The following is a 23,675-nucleotide window of genomic DNA, read 5'->3' as shown; positions in this document are numbered from 1 at the left end:
AAGTATCACCTATTTCATAAGAGCCTTCATCCCCTTTGAAAAAAGCAAACTCCAAGGCTTTGTTTGCATCATTCCCATTTCTGAGGCCTTGTAGATGGGTAACATGGAAACTACAAAATTTAATTTTTTAAATTATAACCTTAGTAATAGTTTGCTCTGGCTGGGGAAATATTAGCAGATGGTCCACTAAGTCAGGAGTCTCCAACCTCCAGGCCAGGCACTGGTACTGGTCGGGGCCTGTTAGGAACCAGGCCACACAGCAGTAGGTGAGCTTGAATGTATTGTGCTTGAGTCATCTCCAAACCATCCCCCTACCCCAGTCCTTGGAAAAATTGTCTTCCACAAAACTGGTCCCTGGTGCTAAAAAGGTTGGGGACCGCTGACCTAAGTGGTTTTTAAATTTTTGATTTTGTACTGGTTTCAGGTATACAACATAGTGGTTAGACAATTAAATATTTTATATAGTATTCCTCTCAATATTTTCAGTACCCCAACTGACCCCATACGTAGTTATCACAGTATTATTGACCACATTCCCATGCTTTACTTACATCTCCATGACTATTTTGTAACTGTTAACTTGTGCTTCTGAATCCCTTCACCTCTTTCACCCAGTCCCCCAAACCCCCTCCCACACTAAATGGCTTTTAACTGCATATATTAATGGTCCTTGAGAACATTTAAAGACCTTCTGGGAAACGAGAGCAGCAGTCCCTGGGACATTGAATACTGCTACAAGAAAATGTGGTAGCACCCTCCTTTGGATTGCTTTCTTTCTAAATTTCAAATCACATACATAGGTTATTTTTTGTTTGTTTTCATTTTGTGGTATTTTCATTTTTAAGTGTGAGGACCTTGCTATCCAAGTGTGGCCTTTAGACCAGCAATATCAGTATCACCTGGGAGTGTATAGAAATACAGAATCTTGAGCCCCAGCCCAGACCTGCTAAATCAGAATCTGCACTTTATCATGATGGCCAGGTGAATTGTACACCCTATGAAGTGAAGTTGAACACAAAAGTGAAGGTATTAGGTTTTCATATACCTGAGGACTTCCTAATGGAGACTATATATACCACATAGTCTCCTTACTCTAAGCCAGGAGCTTTATCCTATGGGAGAATAGGTGAATCCTTTGCCTTTAAAACTTAAGCTTAATCATCTTGGGCACTCTTATGATCCCATGACAGCAACCGAAGGGGCTTGGTTTCATAGCTGAAGGCAATGTGACAATTTTCCCATATTCAGAATGCCTTCACGGAACTTCAGCCCTACCCCTTTTACTCTTTTGGCTCCACATCAAATCAGGGCCATTTGGTTTTGCAGAAGTGGTCCAAAAATGAACCCTGAATGCTCTGAATGATCTCCAGAATTCCAGGAGAATGTCCGTGTCTAGATTTAGACAGTAATCATTAGCATAGGTTGACAGTGCTGTGCGTGTACTGTTTTTATGCACACCTGCTTCTGGTGGGCGTACTTTCCCTCCCAATAGGCAGCACCTGTGTGTCTTTGCTGGCTGAGTGGCCTCTGGCTGGCAGAACCTGCTTTGCCTGTGTGCATGGAAAGCCGGAAGTGCCTAAGGTTTTATGGCCTCCCTCCACAGCCTCTAACCTATGCCTGATTGGGGGAGGGGACAGATACACCAGGCCCCTTGGACTTGCACTTAACTGGAAAACTCAAAGTGTGACCTATATACTGTTTCCTGTGGTACACTGATACCATACATGTGCTTGACCTCCTTCTCTCTTCCTATTATTTCCCTGGTGGTTTTTACTAAAAGCAGTTCCTACTAAGTCATTGTCACATGAACTCTTATCTCAGGCTCTGCTTCTTTGGAACCCAAATCTAAGACAGTCACCTTTATGGCTTCTCTTTTTGTATACTATGGTTTGTAATGTTATGTGGAGTTTATTATGTCTATATATTTATTGAATACTCTCTCTGTATCAGACACTGAGCTAGAGGTGGAAATAGAGTAGTGATCTGGAGGAATATGGTCCCTGACCTCAGGTTGCTTATACCTTAGCAGAGAAATAGACTTTAAACTCTGATGAAGGTTATGACTAGTTATATGATATTATCATCATATAACTAGTCATGGATAAAGGCAAATCTATTTCACAGAAGCTCACCTTTTCCTATTAAGATCTGAGAGAAGTGTCTTTCCGGGGACTTCAAACATATCCATACCTTTACTTATTAATTCAGCAAAAGTGTATTGGTAACTACCTTCAAACACTGTGGAAATAAAATGAGTAAGACATAATCCCTTACACAAAAGAGCTAACTCACTAAGAGAGGAAATAAGATCCATAAAGAAACCAGTAGAAAACAATATAGTAAGTACAATTGTCAAAATCTGTCCAATGGGTTTTAGGGACACAGAAAATTGGTTACTTTTCTGAGTGCATTAGAGAGGGGTAGTAATGCCTGTGTGAGTCGAAAAAAATAGGAGTTTGCCAGGGAAAGACACTTCAGACAGAAAGGACAAAGGACAGGCCAAGTGAGTTAAACTCTGAGAAGCAAGCTTGAACTGCAAAGTAAGGAGTAGGAAGGAAGGAGGGTAGAGATGTAGACAAAAGAGAGGTAAGACAGGCCTTGAGTGCCATGTTAAAATACTTGGACTTCTTTGATAGTGATCTGTTAAAGTGTTCATTTTAAAAAAAAGAGTGAAAGAACAATAGAGACGGGTTTTCATTTGAGTCCAACCACTCTGCCAACAGCATAGATGACTGGATTTCAATGAGACCAGCCAGGAGACTGGTAATAATCTAAATTGAGATCATGAGGAGAGGGGGGGTTCAAAATTGTTAAGTGACTTCAATGCTCTTGCCACAAAAAAGAAGTCGTATTATATATGGTACTATAGGACATGATAGAGATGTTAGATAAAGCTACAGTGGTAACCATGTTGCAATATATAAATGTACCAAATCAATACATATGTACCTTAAACTTATAAAGTGCTATGTATCAATTTTATCTCAATGAAGAAAGATATATTTAAAAATAAAAATCATTGCATCTGAAAAGTAGTATGGTTTACCTCAAAATATGTGGTATACAGAAAGCATCACCTTTCACAGTGGACCACAAGTATCGGTCCTTGTATCAGAGCTCTCATCCCATATGATAGCAGACCCACATGGAATTTTCTCAAGACTTAGGAGATCTGCAAGACTTATGTTATTAGATGAACCTAGAATTACAGAACTTAGCAGCCAGGTCTTACAGAATAAGATACATTTGGGGCCAGATTTGTGAGCAGACTCCCACTCCCCTGATGAAAGAAAAGAGGCCTGGAGTAAGCCAGATAAAAGAAGAAGGTCAAGGCAGCAGAAATTGAAATCAGTCTGAAATGAACAACTATCAAGAAGATTGGAAAATGACATTTTGAAGGAAAAGATAATTTCCCCCCAAATTACTGCAATTCGTTTGCACTGTGAATGACCTTATTTAACATGAAGATTTTTAAAGCTGCCAAATTTCCCTCCAACTGAAGGCATTGTGAAAAGACATCATTACCTATCCCTCTGTCCTTAGCTCATAGGTTCCTAGCAATAATTCTGCAAGGATTTACAAATTGATTTTTTCCCCACCTCTTAGTCATCAGTGCTAATACTTTCTTGTAGCATCTTAATGTCAAACTAAATTTGACAGGACCAAAGAAGTTAAAGCAGTGATTCTCAACCTTCACTGCACAGTAGAATCACCTGAGAGCGACAAAATAAATAAATAAATAATGATGATGATGATGATGATGATGCCTGTAGCCCAATCCCAGAGATTTGGATTTAAATGGAGTTTTGGGCTTTGGACATCAAGATTTATAAAAACTCCTGGGGGATTCTGATGTGCAGGTAGGGCTGAAAATCACTGCATGAGACACTGGCCCCAAAACAACCCTGGCTGGACAACAGCAGTAGTAAGTACCCTCTTTTCCTTTTCCCAGGAGTCCTGCAGAGTCTAAGTGGTGGCTAGCGCCAACCTTTTTATGTAAGAAAGTAGCAAAAAGACAGAAAACATCACTTCAGTTTATCCAAATGACCTCCTTCCCACCTCCTTGAGTGCCGTGGGTGTAAATTAAAGAGACAGACACACAGCACGCATAATTTTCTCCAACAAGGAAGGGGGCTGTCAGTGGAATGGACACATTTCCAGATGCCAGAAAGCATCTCAGTGCTTTTCCCACTGAACATTAAAAATCTAATGGAGAGATCTGCTTTGTCTTTAGGACAAAGAAAAAAAGGAGGAAAAATCACTGGAAATAAACGTAATAATCCACAGAAAAATATACTAAAATAAGGAAATATGTAAACACATTCTGGCAGAGTGAAAAAGCTGGAGCTAAATATAGCTTTAATATCAGTGAGAATGGTAACATTGAGTGATGATGCTTATGATCACATGATATTAATGCAAATACTCTTCAAATGATTGAATACTTCTGTTTCAATGAGAAGCGCCTGCCGTGAGGAAAAAAAGAGCCTAGGAATTCTAAGTCTAGAGTGACTGCAAGCCAAAGTCAAACCTTAAAGTATAAGGGCTGGATGTTATAGAATGCTGTGTGTGCTAAGTGCTGGGCAAAACATTTTATTCCCACAATGAAACTAGGAGGTAAACATTACCAATTTTGTTTTGAGGATAAGGAAACTGAGATCTCAGACAGAAACTTGTAGCTTTTTGGTAGTGGTTAAATAAGGCACATCCATATAAAATATTACACAATTGTCAAAAATTGTGCAGGTCTTTCAGGTAATAATCTTGAAAGATTGTTAAAAACTGTTCAATAAGAAAAAAATATACTACTATTTGTAAAAAATAAAAAAGTAGGGGAAAATATAGAAGTTTTATTTACTAACATGTATATTCAGTACTATACTCATAAAATTACTCTGAAAGGATACATATGAAAGAAATAACAGTTTCTTGTATGAGAGGTATTGGGTGGCAGGAACCATGGTGAGAAAGGTGAATTATTGTAATTCCAGAACTCAAAGGATTTAAAAGAAATTAAAATAACTTTTAGAAACAGTGGGATGATGCTTTTAAAACTGAGAGGAAATGATTAGGAACCTATGTTTTATGCTTATTATTTATGAAAATATATTTTCAGACATGTAAAAATACAGACAGTTAACCACCTATGTATCTGTATGAAAATGCCTTACAAAAGTTGTTCTAGCAAAAAAAGAATATTATATATAAAAACTTGAGACAGAAGAAACAATGGCAGTTTACTATGATCTTGAAGAAGCACTAGAATGTGATGCTTTATAAATCCTCTCTCAAGTTTGGTGACATGCATTTTCCTATAGTGAATAATATTTACATAAACCAAATACTGCAAGGGTGATTTTATTTTCTTTAGTAATTTAGAATTAATCTAAGAATAAAGTCAAAGACAATTATAGTTACAGAATGAAACTGTATAAACCTAGATTATGTGAAAACAACAACAAAACAATATCAGGTGATAACAGCTGGTAAACCAAATTCCTTATTTTTCAGAGAGGGACATTACCAGATTATATATTAAAGATTGACAAACCAAGGAATACAGTTATATGCTTATTATCTAAAATAATACTATGAAACACCAGAAAAAAACATCAAAAAAGGAATTTGTTCATAGTGTTTACCTCTATGGAGAGGCACTGGGGGAAGAGAAACTTTTATTTTTCATTTTAAAACCTTTTATGTGTCTTAATATTATAGCATGCACAGTTATTTAGTAAAATAGCATAAAAATAAAAAGGGATTGGGGAGAGGGAACAACTTGCGCAAGATTATTCATATATTAAGTGATAGAGCTGCATTCTAACCTAGATTCATCTAAGTGCAAAGTCTGGCTCTCAAACTTGAGCATGCATCGGTAGAACTTCTTAAAAAACAGCTTGCTGGGTCTCATTCCCAGAGTTTCTGATTCAGTAGAACCAGGCTAGGTCCAAGCACTTCTATCGAGTTCCCAGGTGATGCATTTCTATCGAGTTCCCAGGTGATGGTGAGACTGCTGGTCCAGGAATCACACTGTGAGAACCACATACTACACCACAACCCACATTTTTTACTTCAACAATTTGGAAAAAGAATTAGTTTTAATGTACTTTGAGTTTTAACCAGTGTTTTGGCTATTGTCTTTTACTGGCTATGTGGGTCAAAAAAAAAAAAAAGAGGAATGTGGATTTGGTTTTTTTTTCCATTTATGCCCCTACAGATACCAGAGAACAGAAGGTACTTTGAATTGACCTATGATTTAAGTGATTTCCCCATCAGCAAAGCAAGCTCTATCTCCAACTGTCTTCAGTTTCTGCATTGCCACTTATGAGATCTATGTAACAGCCAGTCTCAAGAGTGACACCTGACCCAACAGACAGAGAGAAAAGGAATTATTTTAGGATTAACATGTGCTTACACAAATTCAGTGGCTGGCAAGTAGTGGTTACCATGTCACTATGGAAATCTCTTAGTAATCTTAATAGCATACTGAATGGTTCAGAGTAAGCCTCTATCTAAAGAGTTGAGTTGACAATTTAATTTAAATGATGTAAAACCTCAGTGTTATTATCTCAGCCCTGCGCAAAACAGACAACACAAAACATCACCATCTTACAAATATGGAATTTGTCTTAGCCCTTATCCTTCATTTCTCTTTAAATAATGAGCCATTTGGTCACTGACTCTTTCTTATGTATTACATCACCTTCCTGTGCAAAATACTACCCTTCACAGCAGCTCACGTAAGAAAAGTAATGTTTTCATCCACTGTAAAACATGCTGTAAGTTACTGAATTTAGAGGCTTTGCATCTAAAATGGGGGCATGTAAAATGTCACTGGCATTTTAGTAAAGCTTAGTTCAGCATGTTTATTCTGATTAGCACCAAGGGCTACACAAATGTTCAGACATGGAATGCCAATAAATCAATTGCTCTATAAGAGCAAATCACTTTAGAAAGTACACTAGCTTCCTTGAACCAGTAGGCTACCAATTAGTAATAGATTACCTCTTTGTGATTACTGGTGACCACTGCACATAATGCAACCCTGAGATGTTTAACATTTCTAGGGAAGGATGTAATAATCATCATTATTGTAGTTTATTAGATTTATAAAATTGCCCATTTCATAGTCCTCCACATCAGGGAGCCAGTACAAAACTGTGTTTGCAAATAAATTGGAATTACAAAAAGAAATTGGTGGATCTTTTGTGCTCTATTAGTTAAGGTAATGCTAGCTGCTGAAACAAGAGTATAATGTGTCAAATGCTATAAAAGTTATTTCTCTAAAACCTATGTTCTAAAAGAGTTGTCCCTAATCAACAGGTAGTTGTCCTCTGTGAAAGTTAATTTTATGTCAACGTGGCTGGGCCTCAATACCCAGATATTGGTCAAACAGTGGTCTGAATATTGCTGTGAAAGTATATATTCAATGAAATTAGCATTTAAATCAGTAGATATTGAGTAAAGCAGATTATCCTCCAAAATGTGGGTGGGCCTCATCAAATCAGTTGCAAGCCTTAAGGGAAAAATACTGATATCCCTAAGGAAGAGGGAATTCTGCCAGAAGATTGCTTTGGATTTGAGCTGAAACATTAACTCTTCCTGGGTCTCCAGTATGCCTGCCTACCCTGCAGACTTTGGACTTACTAGACCCCACAATTGTATGAGCCAATTCCTTAAAATCAGTCCTCTCTATTTCTCCCCCCTCAGACTCCCCCCCAACTTTGTCCCTACCCCTATCCCTATCCTTATGCTTATGCCTATGCCTATGCCTATCCCTGTCCCTATCATTTAATAATACATTCTCAAGGCATGGTTCAGGCACCAAGGACCCTTCTATCCTGTGGCTCTGCCATCTTTAGTATGTGGCTCTCTAGGTTTCTGTGGTTGTCTCTACCATGCCTGAAGAAAGAGAAAGATCATGGAGAATTGTGTATGGGAATTGTTCATAGGTTCCACTCATATTCCATTAACTAGGAGTTAGTCACATGACTACTTCTATCTACAAAGGGGGCTAGAAAATGTAGTCTAGTTGTATGCTTACAGAAAAAAAGAGGAGGTGGATTTTATAGAGCAGCTAGCTACCATCCCAGCACTCTGAATCTCATTACCAAATCAATGTTATCTGAAGACAGGCAGGTCTTTCTCTGACTGACTTATTTCACTTAGCATAATACCCTCTGGGTCCATCCACGTTGTTGCAAATGGTAAGATTTCATTCTTTTTTATGGTTGAGTAATGTCCCATTGTATATAGGTACCACGTCTCCACATCTTCTTTATCCATTTCTCTATGAATGGACACTTAGTTTGCTTCCATATCTTGGGTATTTTAAATAATGCTGCATATGATTTCACTTATATGTTGAATCGAAGAAAGAAAATAAACAAACCAAACAGAAACATACTCATAGATAAAGAGAACAGACTGATCGTTGTCAGGTGGAAAGGAAGTTGAAGGACTGGGTGAAAGAGGTGAAGGGATTGAGAAGTACAAATTGGCAGTTACAAAACAGTCACAGGGATGTAAGATACGCCATAGAGAATATAATCAGTAATTTTATAATAACTGTGTGTGGTATCAGGTGGGTACGAGAGTTATGGGGGATCACTTCCAACATTACGTAAATGTCTAACCACTATGCTGTACACTTTAATATAATATTGATTTCAACTGGAATTGAATTTTTTTAATTTTTAAACAAAAATATAAAGGAAGTTAAGCAAAACTAGCAAGTCCCAAAAATCTCTGCTTTAGTCAACAAGTCTTTACTCTCAGAAGTAGATTAGCCCCCAAAAGTGTTCTGAGGGTCATTGACCACCTGGCTAGACGTTGCTGACATTTCTCATGCACTGAGCTTGTTACGGAAAGCCAGACTCAAGACACGATTCAGGGAACGGAGTAAGCCTTTATTCACACGCGCGGGCTCAGAGGAGGCAGTCTCCAAATTCTGAGCCCCGAATCGGGGTTAGATAGGGGTTTATAAGCCCTAGCATTCCGGCGGGAAACGGATGGGCTTCCCAGGTGGGGGAAGGGATTAGCATTCAGGTGGGAGATTGATGAGATTGATGTGCTACCCAGGCGGGGGAAGGGATGTGAAAACGGGCTACAGGAACAGATAAGCAATGATTAACAGTTAACCTGGGAGGGGTCTCTGGCTAGGCTGCTCCTCTTAAGTCATCTTGCCCTTATCAAGCTGAATCTCTTCTCCAAAGACCAAGACAGGAGAGAGAAAGATGGCGGAGGAGTGAAAGGGAGTCACGCTGACCTCCTCCCAAAACCAAACTGGAATTGCAACTAAATAATGGAGTAATCACCTGGAAAGCAGTGGAGCGATAGTGGGAGAGGAGCCTTGGTGCCGCGGACAGTGGATTCGACTCTCACACATCCCAACGGGTGAGAATTGCGGTGGAGGCTCGAGAGGGTGGGCTGGGTGCGCACGGGCACTGGCACCAGAGGGACATTGAAACGGCCAGTTAGCATCCCCCCCGAGAAGAACAGGGTCTGAATCATAAACAGGAACCCTTAAACTACAGCAGCTAAAGCCGAGAAAATACAGACAAAACGCAACCCCAAAAAGCTTAGGGGCGCTCTCTGCCAGAGACAGGTGGCTGGGGATGCAAAAAGACATTTAAAGGGCAAACGCAAAAGTTGCAGCAGCAGCCACCCTCCTTGATCGCTGGGTACAGGCGGCAGCAGGGTGGGCTGGTGCCTGGGAAAAGACTGGAGAGGAAAACTTTGTGAAGAGAACTGACACTGCGGCCGGTGGAGCCCAGGTGATAACGCACTTCCCACTCTGCAGCTACCATCTCGCTCAGGCATAAGGGAATCAATTAACCTGCCTTTTGTGCGCTCCGCACACAGCTTGTACGCCTGTGAGCTACAGGGCTGAGTGCAGACTGGCTGGGAGAGCCTTGAGGAGAGACTGGAGACGGAGGCATTGGTGAAAGAACGGGAGGAGGAACCGGGGAGTCCCGACTCCCTCCACGTTCGGTAGTCTCCACTGTGGGCTGGAAAGGCGCGACCCCAAAGAGGCAGAAGCGGGGCGCGCATGAACCAGACTGCCTGCGATTGAAACGCAGTCCGCACAGGGTTTGGATCCTCGGCCGAAGGGGTCACAGAACTGCCCAGAGGCCCCTGAGGGGAGACTAGAAACGGAGGCATTGGGGAAAGAACGGGAGGAGGAACCGGGGAGTCCTGACTCCTTCTCCTTACTGAAGTCTCCATTGCGCGGGAAGAGGCCACACCCCCAAAGAGCCAAAAGCCGAAAAGCAAACATAGACACCCCCAAAACACCCAGAGCAGGCGCGCACACTTGCGCCGAGTGACTGGCGAGGGTTGGCGAGCGTGTGTGTGACCCACGCGGGCTGGCGAATGCTTGCACCTGCCGGCAAGGCCTCACACAGACTGGCACCAATACGGCCTGCGAGGGATTGCACAAAGGGGTAAGGGCAGGCATAAATTGACCTACCCGCCGCGATTGCGGAGCGGCCCACAAAATAAGTAGAGCTGCCCAGAGTCCCTGGAGGAGAGACCAGAAACAGGATTAACCGGAGAGTCCTAGAGCTGATTTCCTCCCATTTCTGTAGTCCCCATTTGGCGAGGGCAAGCAACGCACCCAAAGAGCCAAAAGCGGGGAAAACACACAATAGAAGACCCTAAACTGACCAGTGCCACGAAGCTCGCGTGCCAGGGAGGCCAGATGAGTATGGGAGGTCGCGAATAAGCCCCCTAGTCCGGGGCAAACACATGCAAGCCCAGGCAGGTGGGGGACCCTGCCGCGCTGGGAACGCACTCAAGGAGCTCTCGTGAGAGCGCAGAGAGATCCCAAAAAATAGCCCAGCCCTGACCGAAGGGGTCACAGAGATGCTCCAAGCAGGAGTCAGACACAGGCATTAGACTCCTGAAAGGCTCAAACAAACAACCCAAGGCCCTATAGGGTCAACAACTGACATCATCAGAGGCAAGCCCAGAAAGAAAAGGACAAAAATACTTAACAGACTCTCACAAAAATGGGAAGAAAAAGAGGTTCCCCCCCAAATGAGTGGAAAAGGGGACTCCCCACAGAGAGAGCTCAATGAAATAGAGGCAAGGGAACTATCAGATACTGAATTTAAAACAATGGTTCTAAGGAAGCCCAATGAGCTCAGCCAGCTCAAAGAGAACTATGAGAAACGGCAGAGAAACTATCAGGATCTTACAGCAAACTATATCAGCCTGGAAAAGGACATAGAAACTATCAAGAAGACACAAGAGGATATGAAGAATACCATTTCTGAATTGAAGAACACAGTAGAAGGAATCCAAGCAGACTGGATGAAGCTGAGGATCGAATCAGTGAGATGGAAGACAAGGTAGAAAAAAGCTCCCAGAAAGAACAAGAAATGGAAAAACGACTCAAAAAGAATGAAGAAGCATTTAGGGAAATGCAGGACAACCTGAAACGCAATAATATCCGTATAATAGGGATACCAGAAGGAGAAGAAGAGGAGCAAGGAATAGAGAACCTCCTTGAAAAAGTAATGATGGAAAATTTCCCTAATTTGAGGAGAGAAAGGCTCTCATGGATCCAGGAGGCACAGAGGACCCCACTCAAGAAGGAGCCAAGGAGGTCCACTCCAAGACACATCATCATTAAAATGGCAAATGTCAAAGACAAAGAGAGAATCCTCAAGGCAGCAAGGGAGAAGGAGAAAGTAACATACAAGGCGGCCCCGATACACCTAGGAGCTGACTTCTCAACAGAAACACTACAAGCCAGAAGGGAATGGCAACAAATATTCCAAGCCATGAAAAGTAAGGGCCTACAGCCAAGGCTGCTCTACCCAGCTAGGCTCTCCATTAAAATAGAAGGAGAAATACGGAGTTTCCCAGACAAAAGAAAGCTAAAAGAATACATCTCTACCAAACCAGCACTCCAAGATATGCTAAGGGGACTGGTTTAAGCAGATGAAGGAAAAGAATGAGAGAGAGAGGAACACGGGTACACAGAGAAAAGATGAGTAAGTTTCTATCAGTAATATCTCTCAATGTGAATGGACTAAATGCCCCAATCAAAAGACACAGGGTAGCTGAATGCATAAGAAAACATGACCCACACATATGCTGCCTACAAGAGACCCACCTCAGAGCAAAAGACCTACACAGATTGAAAGTAAAGGGATGGAAAACAATATTCCAAGCAAATGGACATGAGAAAAAGGCTGGCGTTGCCATACTTGTATCAGACAAAGTAGATTTCAAAGCAAAGGCCATAAAGAGAGACCCAGAGGGGCACTTTATCATACTTAAAGGAAGAATCTATCAAGAAGACATCAACATTGTAAACTTATATGCTCCCAATATAGGAGCCCCCAAGTTTATAAGGAAATTGTTGGATGACTTCAAAAAAGATATAGACAGCAACACACTGATAGTAGGGGATTTCAACACCCCACTGTCAAAAATGGACAGATCTTCTAAACAAAACATTAATAAACATATTGTGGCGCTGAATGACACACTGAATCAAAGAGACTTAACTGACATATATAGAACCTTACATCCCAAAGAAGAAAAATACACATTCTTTTCAAATGCTCATGGCAGTTTTTCAAAGATAAACCACATGATAGGACACAAAGCAAGCCTCACTAAATTCAGGAAAATTGAAATAATACCAAACTTTTTCTCAGACCACAAGGCCTTGAAACTCGAAATCAACCTCAAAGAGAAACTTCAAAAACTTGCAAACTCATGGAGACTGAACAGTAGACAATTAAACAATGAATGGGTCAATAATGAGATAAGAGAGGAAATCAAAAAATTTCTGGAAACAAATGAAAATGAACAGACAACTGTCCAAAACCTATGGGACACAGCAAAGGCGGTCCTGAGAGGGAAGTTCATAGCAATACAGGCTTACCTTAAAAAGATAGAAACATTTCAAATAAAAGACCTAACACTACAACTTGAAGAACTGGAGAAACAACAACAAATAAATCCCAGAGCAAGTAGAAGGAAGGAAATAGTCAAGGTTAGAGCAGAATTGAATGACATAGAGACAAAAAGAACAATTCAGAGGATCAACCAATCCAGAAGCTGGTTCTTTGAAAAGATTCATAAAGTTGACAAGCCTTTAAGGAGACTCATCAAGAAAAAAAGGGAGAGGACCCAAATTAATAATATCAGAAACGAAAGAGGAGAAATAACAACTGATACCACAGATATACAAAGGATTATCAGAAACGATTATGAACTATTATATGCCAAGAAATTTGAAAATCTTGATGAAATGGAAAAATTTTCAGAAAAGTATAATCTTCCAACACTGAAGGAGGAAGAAACAGAAAGCTTGAACAGACCGATAACAGGTGGGGACATTGAAGAAGTCATCAAGAAACTCCCAGCACACAAAAGCCCAGGGCCGGACGGTTTCACAGGAGAATTTTACAAAACATTTAAGAAAGAGCTAACCCCTGTCCTTCTCAGACTATTCCAAAAAATCCAAGAGGAGGGAAGACTCCCAGACTCCTTCTATGAGGCCAGCATCACCCTGATCCCAAAACCAGATAAAGACCCTACAAAGAAAGAAAACTACAGGCCAATTTCGCTGATGAACATAGATGCTAAAATCCTCAACAAAATATTGGCAAACCGCATCCAGCAATACATTCAAAAGATTATCCACCACGATCAAGTGGGATTCATCCGAGGGATGCAGGGATGGTTCAACATATGCAAATCAGTAAACGTGATACAGCACATCAATAAAAGCCAAGACAAAAACCACATGATCATCTCGATAGATGCAGAAAAAGCATTTGACAAGGTACAGCACCCATTTATGATCAAAACACTCAGCAAAATGGGAATAAATGGGGCATTCCTCAACGTAATAAAGGCCATATATGAAAAACCTACAGCCAATATCATACTCAACGGGCAAAAACTGAAAGCTTTCCCACTAAGATCGGGAACACGACAAGGATGTCCGCTCTCACCGCTTCTTTTCAACATCGTATTGGAAGTCCTAGCCACAGCGGTCAGACAAGAGAAAGAGATAAAAGGCATCCAAATAGGAAAGGAGGAAGTAAAGCTATCATTGTTTGCAGATGACATGATAGTGTACATAGAGAACCCTGTAGACTCTACCAAAAAACTCCTCAACCTAATAAGTGAATTTGGCAAAACAGCAGGATACAAAGTCAACATTCAGAAATCAAAGGCGTTTTTGTACACCAGCAATGCAATAGAAGAAGAAGAAATCAGGAAAAATATACCATTCGATATAGCACGAAAAAAGATAAAGTACCTAAGGATAAATTTAACCAAAGACACAAAAGACCTGTATACAGAAAACTATACAACATTGAAAAAAGAAATTAAGGAAGACACAAATAAATGGAAGCATATACCGTGCACATGGATTGGAAGAATTAATATCCTTAAAATGTCCATACTACCCAAAGCAATTTATAGATTCAACGCAATCCCTATTAAGATACCAATGACGTATTTCACAGAAATAGAACAGACATTTCAAAAATTTATATGGAACCATAAACGACCTCGAATAGCCGCAGCAATTTTGAGAAAGAAACACAAAGGAGGAGGGATCACAATACCGGACATCAAACTCTACTACAAAGCCACTATACTCAAAACAATCTGGTACTGGCACAAGAACAGACCCATAGACCAGTGGAACAGAATAGAAAGCCCAGAAATAAGCCCAGGTCTCTATGGACATCTAATATTCGACAAAGGGGGCAGAAGCATAAAATGGAGCAATAACAGCCTCTTCAACAAATGGTGTTGGGAGAGCTGGATGGCTACATGCAAAAAATTGAAATTGGATCATCAGCTGACACCATACACAAAAATAAACTCAAGATGGATAAAAGACTTAAATATAAGTCGCAACACCATCAAAGTCCTTGAGGAGAACATTGGCAGGAAACTCTCAGATATCCCACGCAGCCATTTTTTCACTGATATGTCTCCTAAAGCAAGGGACATAAAGGAAAGAATAAACAAGTGGGACCTCATCAAAATGAGAAGCTTCTGCACGGCTAAAGAAAACATCAGCAAAATGAAAAGGGAGCCAACCATTTGGGAAAATATATTTGCTAATGATACATCAGATAGAGGTTTGATCTCCAAGATATACAAAGAACTCACTCGACTCTACTCCAAGAAGACAAACGATCCAATCAAAAAATGGGCAAAGGACCTGGGCAGATGCTTTTCCAAGGAGGAGATCCAGAGGGCCCAGAGGCATTTGAAAGGATGCTCAGCATCACTAGCCATCAGAGAAATGCAGATCAAAACCACCATGAGGTACCACCTCACACCGGTCAGAATGGCCATCATAAATAGATCCACAAACAACAGGTGCTGGTGAGGCTGTGGAGAAAAGGGAACCCTAGTCCACTGTTGGTGGGAATGCAGACTGGTGCAGCCACTATGGAAAGCAGTGTGGAATTTCCTCAGAAAGGTGAAAATGGAACTGCCTTTTGATCCAGCGATTCCCCTGCTGGGACTATACCCTGAGAACACCAAAACGCCAATACAAAAGAACCTATGCACCCCAATGTTCATAGCAGCACAATTTACAATAGCCAAGTGTTGGAAGCAACCTAAATGCCCATCAGTAGATGACTGGATCAAAAAGTAATGGTACATATACACAATGGAATACTACGCAGCAGAAAGAAAAAAAGAACTACTAAACTTTGTGACAGCATGGATGGAACTGGAGAGCATCATGCTAAGCGAAATAAGCCAGGGGGCGAAAGACAAATACCATATGATCTCACCTATAAGCGGAACCTAACCAACAATGCAAAGAAGCAAGGAAAATAAGACCAGCAACACTGAAAGGAAAAGAAAGCAACAGAGACAAGAGGGAAGGGGGGGGGCAGGGAAAGGGAAGGGAAGGGGAAAGTCAAGGAACATAAGGCAAGGACTCATGGACAAAACCAAAGGGGAAGAGCTGAGGGAGGGATGGTGGGAGGGGGCAAGGGAAAGAGGTGGGGGGAAGGCAGAGACAAATATATTTAAAAAGTAAATAAATTAATTTTAAAAAAAAGAAAGAAAATTTAACATATGGATAATAGGAATTCCTGAAGAAACAAAACTAAACACAAAAACATATTAAAAACTGTTATTTAAGAAAACTTTACAATGATATTTTTTAAAGTTTTGAAACTACATACAGTACTGAATGAGCATATCTTATTTGAATATACTGACCCAAAATGACCAACAAAAATCTTTTGAATTTAAATTTTTTAATATTTTATAATGGATTTTGACATTAAAAAATAAATAAATAAAATCAATCTGCATTTAAAAAAAAAAGAAAGAAGGAACTCCTACCTTTTGCAACAACATGGATGGAACTGGAGAATATTATGCTAAGTGAAATAAGCGAGTCGGTGAAAGACAAATACCACATGATCTCACCTGTAAGTGGAACCTATTCCACAAAATACACTAACGAACAAAATAAGCCACAGGGATGGAAACATGGAGCAGACTGAAAGTGACCAGAGGGGATGGGGAAAGAGTACAATGGTGGAAAGAAAGAGAAGGGACTAAACAAAGAACATGTATGAATGACCCATGGACATGGACAACGGAGTGGGAACTGACTGTGGGAGCGGGGGGTGGGGTGAGATGGGTGGAGGAGGCCAAGGGGGAAAAATTGAGACAACTGTAATAGAATAAACATGATTTCAAAATAAAAAATTAAAAAACCTTTTGAATAACAAAAAAAACAAAAAACAAAAAAACCAAGACCAAGACAGGTTTTTGGAAGAAAAAGATAAGAATCCTCCAAAGCACAGACCTATCTTTTTCCTCACCATAATACTCACCACTGCACCCCTGAAATTAAACACAAATCTGAGCATGTGGAAATAATTTCATCAGTATTTTTGAATAAATGAATGAATGAAAAGTTTTCTTCAATTAAAGAACCTTATACTTAGGATCCAGTAAAAAATTTAGAAATTATCTACCAATTTCCTCACTTTACAGGGAAGTAAACTGTATTCTTAGAATGTCAATATTTTATTCAAGGTCACATAACTAGCTATGAATACAGTTCAGATAAGAACTAAAGTCTTATCAATTCCCATCCCACTATGCTATGGGTATAGCATAGGGGTTCTAGGCAGAAAATTATAGGTCATAAATCAACTTATATTCTCATGTAATTATTATATAATTATTGGAAAATTATTATATCTTAATTAAACAATTATATGTGAGAATATATGAAAACATCCTCATTTATTTCTCTCTACTTCTAAAATCTTTATCACTAAACCCCTCTAGGTTTTGACATTGCAACTATATCTGTATTCTGTTTTACATATTTTTCCTTTTTTTGCAATAATTTTCTGCCCCTGCCCCACCCGGATGCCCACCTTCTCTACTTCCAGCCTTTCTGGATAGGTACGCACATGACTCCCTATCTGTGTAACTGCCCTGGAAGAGCTAGGAAACCTGGAGAGAGGGATAATGAAAAGGGGCCAGTGATGCCTGCTCAAATGCATGTCACCAAAAGGAGGTGAACCTTGCTGTATTTTCACCTTCAGACAACCCATGTCAGTCATACTCTCTACATCCCAGTGAACCATTTTTCTTAACCATCAGAGAAGAAGAAAACAAAAGAACCTCTTTATACAATAAGGACATATACAATTCAGGGCATTAAGAGTTCATGTGCTTCTGTGCTTGTATTGTCAAAGGGTGGTGATGATAACAGCTACCATCTTTTCATAGCTTACCATTGGTCAGGCATTGATGAATTGCACAAACACACCACACACTTTCTTAGGATCACCCAGTGTGTATTTTCCTATTGAGGCTAAAGAAACCATCTCTATGGCAGAGGACAGGACTGACCACATCAAACTGAAATCATGACCTTGGCCCAATTGATGTCACAAATATTTCCTTGTGGACATTGCAGGGTTCTTAACTGTGTACCATGGTGCCCCAGGGTACCACAGAAAATTTACACTTGCTGCCATGAGAGATTTTAAGTTTTCAAGGGAAACCCTGTGACATCTGTTTGACACCATGTTAACATTTAGCTTGAGATAGTTCAGTTTCTTCATTAGATCACTACATTCCTCTTGATTACATCATGTTTTGCTGGGCTTGGTTTTTGGCGGTTGCTGTAATAAAAAGCAAGTACTACATGAAAATCAGTGTGAAATAAGAAATAAGGGTTGCAGTGTCTCATGTGACTCCAAAGGTTGAGAAGCTCTTCAGTGCTCAACAGGTGCTAAGTTGTTAGAATTTAAATACTTAAGTTATTAGACATAACTACTAAATAAAGGAAACTGTTAGGTATTTGTTTTGGCCTATATGCCCTGTGAAAAAACTATCGACTCAAGGGTGATGTGAACTGAGAGAGTTAGAGAACCTCTGTGGACATCATTATTTCTAAGGCTAGGCAATAAAATGTGGGTGTTGTGGTAAGTGGTCCCTCCCGCTGCTTCCTCTGATAATTGCTTCAGCCAAGAAGCAGGAGCTCTGTGGAACCAACCTGTACATGCTCAGAAACTATTCTTTCCTAACATCCACTTATATCAGAAGGATTTATGAAGACTATCTGAGCTAATGTCTACATGCTACAAATAAACGTAAATAATGAAAGTAATTAACCTCCCAGAGGTCTCAAGGATCATATTTCTGATCAAAACTGCCCGGCTCAGTGCCTTCCTACCACCTTTCCAACAGTATTAAAGCAGTGTGGCATGTTCACTGAGTTTGTTAATTGGCCTTCATTCCCTTTCTGCAGAGTGTTTTTTTTTCCCCAGGAGTTACACTTAATGCCTAAGAGCACAGGGTCTCACACTTTCAGATTCATCCAGCTTCCACAATTGCAATATATTGGGCTGAATGGCCAAGTATTTAAACCGATATTTGGGCAAAACTTAAAATTAGTCACCATGGACAGAACTTCTGAAACAGAAGAATTAAATCTTAAATGTTTCAAATAAAATGTAACTAGAATTCTACTTTAATTCTAAAAAGTCATAGTCTAATATTAAAGGTCTAAAATTTGGAGACAGAAATAATAACTTCTTCACCTTGTCAGTTAATGGATTGCTACTTCAGTCACTATTCTGCACATCTGTGAGATTAAACAGATATTCAGTGTGTTAGTTTCCTAAGGCTGCTGCAACAAAATTCCACAAACTAGGTGACTTAAAACAACAGAAATGCGTTCTCTCATAATTACGCAAGCTAGAAGTCTGAAACCAAGGGGTCCACAAGGCTATACTCATTCTGAAGGCTCTAGGGGAAAAGGCTTCCTTACCTTTCTCCTAGCTTCTGGTGGTTTCCGGCAATCCTTGGCATTGCTTGGCTTGTAGCTGTATTGCTCCAATCTTTGCCTCTGTTTTCATGTGCCATCTTCCCTCTGTGTATGTCTGTATTTCTTTACATGGCCTTCTCATAAGGATACCAATTATTGTATTTAGGGGCCACTCCAATCCACTCTGACCTCATTTTAACTTATGACATCTGCAAAGACTCTATTTCAAATGAAGTCACATTCTGAGTTTCTGGGTAGGCATGAATTTGGCGGGGTGGGGGGAACACTATTCAACCCAGTACACTTAATTACAATACATTTTTGTAAGGAAACAATATGATTTGGGGGTAGCTCATCCTGTAGAGAGCATTGTTGTCAGTGATGTTACCCCCAAGATCTTAAGCTTTCCTTCCTCTCTCGTAACAACTTAAATTAGACAAAAAATTATCCTATTTTCAACTCTATTATTCTGCCTTGTATTTTTATATAAATTTTTATAAACAGTTAATTGACAAACAATACAATGTTCTTCTTAAAGCTGTCCTACTAATGCATGTATACAGTCATGCACTACTGAGTCTTGGGGATATGTTTTGAGAAATGCGTCGTTAGGTGATTTCATCATTGTGTGGACACCATAGAGTGCACTTACTCAAATGTAGATGGTACAGCCTGCCACACACCTAGGCTATGTGCTTTAGCAAATTGGTTCTAGGCTAAAAGACTGTATAGCATGTTATTGTACAAAACAACACAAGATTAAATTAACCACAAGAGAAAATGATGCAATCAAGAGACATGGTAAACATGAGATGTACGAGGCTGCTGCTAATGCAGCATGACCTACTGCTTAACAGCAAACATTTTTTATAAGTAAAAAAGAGTAGACTCTAAAATAATGACTTATACATACCTGGCAGGGGAGATACCAGGATCATAAAATAATGACTAAAAGTTTAGTATAGTAAGTACATAAGCCAGTAACATACTCCTTTATTATTATTATCAAATAGTATGTACTATACACAATATTATGTGCTATACTTTTACATGACTGGCAGGGCAGTAGGTTTGTTTACACCAGAATCACCACAAACACCCTGAGTAGTGCATTACATTGTACCCTGTTTATTCTTAACAAAATTTAGGTCACTTACAAAAACATGGTTATTGAAGAACGGGTCCAAGAAGGAATCTGAAGTGAACCTCTCATTTTGGTATGACCAGCACTTCAAGAAGTATAAGAGTTGACACTCGAGGGAGCCAGATAATCAAAGCAATGTCCAAAAAGACCATTCAGGCAAGTTCAAGTTTAGGATTAAGGAATCAGAAACCAGAAGCAGTGTATGAAGAAACCCAGGCAGTAGGCAATGATTAAAGCCTTAATTAAGGGAGTAACACAGACATTCAAGGAGCAAAGTGATTGCTTTATAGGAGGCATTGATCAAATATTTGTTCCACAGGTAAATGAATGATAAATGAACCTGTTCATAGGTGGAAGGATCCCAATGGTTGGGTGAAGGTAAGAATGAGTGCTTCAATAAAGCAATGACCTTCTCCAGAGTTAAGGACACAGATCAAGAAAGGATGCTTCATCTTAGAGCGAAGTGTCTTAAACTTCATAGTGAAAAAATGTTGGAATATATATTCCTGGCATACTAGGGGTGGGGGTTCAAGAATCAACATTTTAAATATACATCCCAGGTGGTGCTGATTCAGGATGTCAGATTTCACATTTAGCAAACACTAGCCTACAGGCAGAAACAGACCTATAAACAGAATAATGGGTTAAAGGCAGAGAGGCCACAACTGGTGTACCCTAGGACCAGTCTAGCATGTGGACAGACCCATCCTCCAATGGTGCTGGACACCAGATGGATGAGGATATCAACCAAAAGGCTTATATGGGAAAGAAAAACAAGGGGCACAGCCCAAATATTATTTCACTTGCGTCTTCACTGCCTACTGTAGACCATGTGATCTGTCACTTCATGATATTATCAGCCCTAGCTATAAGCTAAGTACTGTGGATTTTTATCCAAGCTCTGTCACTGCAGTGCTGTGAGGTGCAAAGCAGGCCACTAGGTAAGGTCTCAGGTGAGACCATATATATATTTTACACACACACACACACACACACACACACACACACACACACGCTAAAACTGCAATCTCCAAGTTCTCCTTGGACAGTGAGAAGCCTGTGAATTTCAAAATCCAAAAGACCTGAGTTCAAATTCCAGCTCAGCCCTTTACTGAAACTATAACCTGTACAAATTACTAAATTTCTCTGAAGTCTAGTTTTCTAGGGAAGATGTAATTTTCCCAAGAAAGATAGTAACTTCCTTACTGCATTGTAGATGTTCAATTCTTGAACTGCCTCACCAACATTCAATATTTTTAAAACTGTTACTTATTTTATATAATGATAATCTGTATTAATGTTGACAGTATGTTGTTATGAGTATTATTATTTAATTACTACTTTGTCATTGACTTTTCATTACACATATCTCATCTCTCCATAGACAAGATTTCTTCAGACTGGGATTTTATGAGGTATTTTTACTTTATTTAGGGTGCAACCATGTCAGTTTGCCTGGAAGTAAAGGAGTCCCAGATATGGGACTTTCAGTGTTAAAAACAGAAAAGTCCCAGGTAAACCGATGAGTTGTTAATCCTGCTTTACATCCACCTTTATATTTAGTTAAATACCTAATAAAGTTAAAGAGAATGAATGCATTTTTTCTACCCCACCTCAGTTTTAATCACTGCATTTTAGTTTATTATTACTTAGATAGGACAAGAAAGCTCCGAGATGTATAATTAATCACAGTAATAATCAAGTTAAAATTATTTTCTTCCCCTCCCCTCGAGGTACATTTATTTATTTATACACACACACACACATTTTTTATTGTTGTTCAACTGTTATTGTCTCGCCTTTTTCCCCATTGCTCTCCCCTACCCCACCCCCCACTTCCCCCTCCATTCCCCTCCCCCCTCCATTGTCTGTTCCCATGAGTCCTCTAGTTATGTTCCTTTGCTTGCCCCTTCCCCTTAATACCCCCGTTATCCCCCTCCCCCCTCACCTCTGGTCACTGTCAGTTTGTTCTTTATTTCCAAATCTATTTTGCTCCTTTGTTTGTTTTGTTGATTAGGTTCCACTTACTTATAGGTAAGATCATATGGTGTTTGTCCTTCACCCCCTGGATTATTTCACTTATCATAATGCTCTCCAGTTCCTTCCATGCTGTTGCAAAGGGTACTAACACTCTCTCTCTCTCTCTCTCTCTCTCTCTCTCTCTCTCTCTCTCTCTCTCTCTCTCTCTTTTTGCTGTGTAGTATTCCATTGTGTAAATGTACCACAGTTTTTGATCCACTCATTTACTGATGGGCACTTAGATTGTTTCCAGCACTTCACTATTATAAATTGTGCTGCTATGAACATTGGGGTGCATAAGTTCTTTTGAATTGGTGGTTTGGGATTCTTAGGCTATAATCCCAGCAGTGGGATCGCTGGATTGAAAGGCAGTCCCATCTTTAATTTTTTGAGGAAATTCCATACTGTCTTCCACAGCGGCTGCACCAGTCTGCATTCCCACCATCAGTGCACTAGGGTTTGCTTTTCTCCACATTCTCGCCAGCACTTGTCGTTTGTTGATTTAATAATGACGGCCATTCTGACTGGTGTGAATTGATATCTCCTTGTGGTTTTAATTTACATCTCTCTAATGGCTATTGATGTTGAGCGCTTTTTCATGTGCCTGTGGACCCTCTGTATGTCCTCCTTGGAGAACTCTCTGTTCGGGTCCTCTGTCCATTTTTTAAATGGATTGCTTGTCTTCCTAGTGTGCAGTTGTGTGAGCTCTTTATATATTTTGGAGATCAAACCCATGTCCAAGGTATCACTGACAAATATGTTTTCCCATATGGTTGGTTCTCTTTCCATTTTGTTGATGTTTTCTTTAGCCATGCAGAAGCTTTTTAGGTTGATATAGTTATTTTCTATTAAAGAAAAAGTCCATTTTTTCATAATATATTTGCTTTATTTTACTAAAGGGGTAAACTTTGTGACAAAGATTATTAATAAAAAGTGGTATTCTCCATCACCCAGCCTAAATGGTGGTTTGCTCCTAACATCCAGGGGTTATGTTAATTGTTTGCAAACTATATAAAACATACTCTACAGATGAAACCCCAAAGCAACAGAAGGATGAATTCTTAAAAAGAGGTTTAAATTAGTATGACTTTTTGCATTAAATAATGTAGACTTCTGAGTACTTTCTCTCTTAAGTACTTTTTTCTCCCCCTCCAAGAATGCAATTCTTAAAATTTTAAAACTGGTTAGACA

This window comes from Pteronotus mesoamericanus, unplaced genomic scaffold (assembly GCF_021234165.1).
Source record: "Pteronotus mesoamericanus isolate MK-2021 breed Mesoamerican mustached bat unplaced genomic scaffold, CSHL_Meso_final contig_65, whole genome shotgun sequence".
In the NCBI taxonomy this organism is placed as follows: domain Eukaryota; kingdom Metazoa; phylum Chordata; class Mammalia; order Chiroptera; family Mormoopidae; genus Pteronotus; species Pteronotus mesoamericanus.
This window is presented reverse-complemented; position numbering follows the sequence as displayed.